General features: G+C 28.6%; 1 protein-coding gene across 1 annotated transcript in view; it reads right to left on the bottom strand.

The window, feature by feature from the left end:
* LOC113370656 overlaps nucleotides 1-1,330 on the bottom strand; it is a 14,492-nt gene extending 13,162 nt beyond the window's left edge. The window contains exons 1-2 of the mRNA XM_026611353.1: nucleotides 1,192-1,330; nucleotides 967-1,070 (exon numbers count right to left, since the gene is read on the bottom strand). The gene's annotated coding sequence lies outside the window, so the exon portion shown is untranslated. The remainder of the gene's footprint in view (nucleotides 1-966; nucleotides 1,071-1,191) is intronic.
* Nucleotides 1,331-5,344: the final 4,014 nt, after the last annotated feature.

Raw genomic sequence — 5,344 nt, 5'->3', positions numbered from 1 at the left:
TGATCCATTGCCACAAACATGCTCAGCACTACAAAATATAAATACATATTTTAATAATAAATTTAACTCATTATTAATAAAATCAAATAATAATATCAAATGCATGTGTATAAAAATATATATTGCTTAATTATATACAAGCTTACTAAGCCAACTCTCTTAAGCATAATTTCCATCAGGATAATTATATTTTAAATTTATATGGATTGGAGAAAGAAAAAATTGTATTAATGCCTAGTGCTATATTGTAATAAATTTATAATATATAAATAAATATATTTAAGAGTCGTCAATACTTCATTATAATCCAAAAATTTTATAGCAATTTATTGATATAGTATGGATAAAACTTTCTCAAATTATTAATTTTGCTTCTGCTATCGCAAGTGACTATATTTTAGAGCTAACTTATTATTTCAGCTTCAAAAGTAAATTTTATTAAATTTGAGTCATTTTGTATTTTCTAGCAGAATCATGCACATGTTGAAATTACAGTATAAAAATCTAATGAAACATTATGGGACTAACTGTATTTTTCATTATAATGGTGGGAATTGATAAAGGCAGGCATCATGCAATGCAGTTATAGTAATAACATATTGTGCTAAAAATTGATTGTGCTTTATATTTATATATTAGTATAATAGGATTACCATATCCATTTCTGCCATGCACTGCTGTTATTTATATTTCAGTTTAAGATTATGTTAATAGGTAATTTTCAATGTGAATGATATGCATTCCCATTATTTTCAGTTAAACCGCAAGCTAGTACATTGGATTTAATAGCTAAAATTTGTGATATCGATAAAAATGACTCCTGCCATGCACAACGCCTACCTTTTTTCTTACTAAGACTCGCATGTTTCTTTTTAAAGCAATTAGATTTGGAGGTCTTATTTAAATTCGACATTTATAATATATCTATTTTCAATCCTTTTTAAGATATTATCAATAGACACATACCAGCAGAAGGGTATGTGAATTATTCTGGACTGCAAATACAAATTCATAGAATGTTACCTCTTCTGGTGTTTTTTTTTTAAGATTTATCCATTTCTAAAAAAGGCCTAAAAATAACAAGAAAGAAGAATAATTAGAAAATTGCATATTGAACTTGATATAAACAAAACATCTTTTTTTTTGTTTAAAACAAACTACGTCTTAATTAATTAACTTGCCACATATTACCTTTACACTTATTAAATTTAGAAGTTTAGAATATTAACTTAATAATAAGAGACGAGATCATTAAATATGATTTGACTTAATTCACATTTTCATGGCCAAAATGTTGAATGCGTCAATCGCTACTCCTGTCATTTTGTTGCTACAACACAATGTGATGTGAATTATTTATCGAATACGATATATCGATATCGATATTCGTTTGTTCGAAATCGATTCTACTAATTAATTTCGGTTACAAATTTAAATCAGGAGATTAAGTACTAATTGAATAAACTAGTGGGGCGCATGGCCAGGGCCGGATTTAGAAATTTGGCGCCCTGGGGCACTGACAAAAATGCCGCCCCATCTTTGAAATGTTATTTTTTTATATATTATTCCTGTACCAAAAATTAAAATAAAAAAAAAAAAAAAATATTTTTTGAAAACTTAAAAAAATCAATTTGTGAAAATTTTGAGTTTTTTTTTATATTTTGAAATGTTTTTGAAATTTTTCGCAGCGCGATTGCTTTGAAAAAAGTTCATAATTTTCAAAAAATTTCAATATACATATAAAAAAAAAGTTTTTTAAAGGGCGTTTTTTCATATTTCTGAAAATTTTAATGCTCTTTATAGAATGTATTTTTCATTAAGAGAAGTTCCAGTAATTTGCAGTTATTAATCGTCACTAGTTTAATTTTTTTTCGGCGCTATAGGCACCGAATTCGGCGCTATAGGCGTTGAAAGTGCACAAATTTGTCGTCCTAAGAGGGCTCGAGATTTGAAGAACATATTTTTCTTAAACTTTCAGCTCGTTTACTAAACTTTATATTAGCCAAATTGCCAAATTTGAAATAATTTATGTTCGGAGAGGGAGTCAAAGAAAAATAATAAATTTTAATAATCGTCTATTTGAATCCAAATTTTGCATTGCATTCCATTGTTTTATATAAATTAACAAAAGTTAACTATATTTCTTGAAATAAAAAACATTATTAGAAAAATTAGTTGATTACATTGTATAGCATTATTTTCCCACTATCCAAATTTGCCGCCCAGAAAATCTGCCGCTCTGGGAAGTAGCCCCGACTGCCCCTACTGTAAATCCAGCACTGATCATAGATGAATAATAAAGTTCTTACTAATCGTCCGCAATTATTATAAAAAAAATGATTTAGGGTCTAGTAAATCTACTACAACGAATGTAGTAAATCTACTACAATGAAGTAAATCTACCGTTATGAATGTAGTAAATCTACTACTTGGTGAACAAATCCAAAACAAAAAGTGCAGTAAATCTACTACAATGAGAGTACTGTAAATCCAGCACTGATCATAGCTGAATATAAAGTTCTTACTAATCGTCCGCAATTATTATAAAAAAAATGATTTAGGGTCTAGTAAATCTACTACAACGAATGTAGTAAATCTACTACAATGAAGTAAATCTACCGTTATGAATGTAGTAAATCTACTACTTGGTGAACAAATCCAAAACAAAAAGTGCAGTAAATCTACTACAATGAGAGTAGTAAATCGACTATAATAAGTGTAGTAAATCTACTACAATGGGTTTATAAGTGCAATAAATGTAGTTCAATGGGTCTAGTAAATCTACTTCAAGGAGTGCAGTAAATCTACTATAATGAATGTAGTAAATCTACAACAACAAATGTAGTAAAGCTACTGCATTGTGTAGTAAATCTACTACAATGAGTATAGTAAATCTACTACAATGAGTGTGGTAAATGCATTTCAATTGGTCCAGTAAATCTACTACAATGGTGTAGTAAATCTACTACAATGAGTATAGTAAATCTACTACAATGAGTGTGGTAAATGTATTTCAATTGGTCGAGTAAATCTACTACAATGGTGTAGTAATTCTACTACAATGGTGTAGTAATTCTACTACAATGGTGTAGTAATTCTACTACAATGGTGTAGTAAATCTACTACAATGAGTATAGTAAATCTACTACAATGAGTATAGTAAATCTACTACAATGAGTGTGGTAAATGTATTTAAATTGGTCGAGTAAATCTACTACAATGGTGTAGTAATTCTACTACAATGGTGTAGTAATTCTACTACAATGGTGTAGTAATTCTACTACAATGGTGTAGTAAATCTACTACAATGAGTATAGTAAATCTACTACAATGAGTATAGTAAATCTACTACAATGAGTGTGGTAAATGTATTTAAATTGGTCGAGTAAATCTACTACAATGGTGTAGTAATTCTACTACAATGAGTATAGTAAATCTACTACATTGAGTATAGTAAATCTACTACAATGAGTGTGGTAAATGTATTGGTCGAGTAAAATCTACTACAATGGTTGATATTTTGAGTTTCTAGTAACACATACGACCCGTTAAATAATGTTTTTGTGTATAAATAAAACTACAAACCAAACTACTTACTACAATTTATTCATAATTAAATATTAAATGATCAGAAACCTTCAAAACGTGAAGAAATGTAAAACATTTCAATTTCGATTTTTGGACAATTACAATAACTTACCCTACGGGAAGTTAAAAAGAGGCAATTATTAATAAACTAAATGAATTCCACTTTAAATATTAATTAAATTAATTTTAACATATCTGTTATATGAAATTAAGCCTGAATACTGATCGACTTCGAAATGTGTTCTGTATTTGCACAACTGTATTAGTTGAATGACATGCTGAATAGCAATTATCTGAGATCCATTTGGGAACATTAATCATAAAATATATTGAGAACAATACTATTATATATAGCATGTGGTATAGTAAATCTTATTTTAGGACACGCATGAATGCCAAATTATTTTACAAATATCTAAATGTTTGCGAAACAAAAAGAAAAAGTAGTGGGATGCATGGCATCGTGCCTTTAGGCAAATTGCTGGAACTTCCTGTACCGTAATTAAAAATATTGGTATGGAACCCAAAAAATTTACACAAAATGTGTACACATTATTAAAATCTGTATAAAATATCTGATAATTTGATGTATATGTGTCCAATAAACATTTTTGACCGCCAAATGACATTTTTTTTAATTTATTTTTATGGAGAGTCCATAACCGCTGGACCTGGCTACCCCAAAATTTAATCAGTTCTTCATCTTGTCAATACAAGTAAACTGTTTTTTGAATTATTAAAATCGGACGCTCCGTTCTCTTAAAAACTTAGTTACCGTTTTTGGCACTAGACCTAGGCTATACCTGTCTTATCAATACGAATCGAATATTTTATGAATTATTCAAATCGGTTGATCGGTGTTCCCAAAATCGTCGACGATAATTTGCATCCACACACACACATACACAGTGCTGGCTTTACAGTAGGGGCAGTCGGGGCTACTGCCCAGGGCGGCAAATTTTCGGGGGCGGCAAAATTTGGATAATGAGAAGAAAATTCTATACCATATAATTAACTCATTTTTTTAATAACATTTTTAATTTCAAGAAATATAATTAACAAAACATTATGCAAATGCAATGCAAAAATTTGGCAATTTGGCTAATATAAAGATTCGTAAGTGAGTTGAAAGTTTAAGAAAAATATGTTCTTCAGATCCCGAGCCCTCTTAAGATGACGAATATGTGCACTTCCAAGCTCATAGCGCCGAAAAAAATTAATTATGTGTCTTACGGCAAATTACTGATACTTTGCGTACTGAAAATTACATTTTATAAAAAGCTTTACAATTTTTTGAAAAATGATAAAAATTGAATTGAAAAATTTTTTTTTTTTATATTTCGAATTTTTTTGAAAATTATTAAGTTTCATCTATTAAACTAACTAAAATTAAATTTTATTTGAATAATTCTATTTCTATTGATAGCGAGACGTGCTGATTAGTTATTGGCCAAGACAGGTCCAACTGTTTCGGAAATACGGGCCAAAATGCCAAAAATAATAATACCGGTTACTATGGCAAATACTTTTTTTGGGACTAATCTCAGCACAAAAAAACAAGCAAATTATTAAACTAACTTTTGAATAAGTTTCAATTTGAATTTGCATTTAAATAATTAAATCATCAGTAACGATTCATTAATTATGTGGTGAAAATATGCAGCAATGGAACGCTGATATTTTTATGGTATCGAACCAACATTTTATGACAAAATATTACAAAATCAATAATATTATTATATTATTATGGATTATA

This window comes from Ctenocephalides felis, unplaced genomic scaffold (genome assembly GCF_003426905.1).
Source record: "Ctenocephalides felis isolate EL2017-DRISC unplaced genomic scaffold, ASM342690v1 CF-g0.4_SCAFFOLD_01492, whole genome shotgun sequence".
NCBI classification, from domain to species: Eukaryota; Metazoa; Arthropoda; class Insecta; order Siphonaptera; family Pulicidae; genus Ctenocephalides; species Ctenocephalides felis.
The sequence above is the reverse complement of the archived record's forward strand: the minus strand, read 5'-3'. Positions and strand labels throughout refer to the sequence as shown.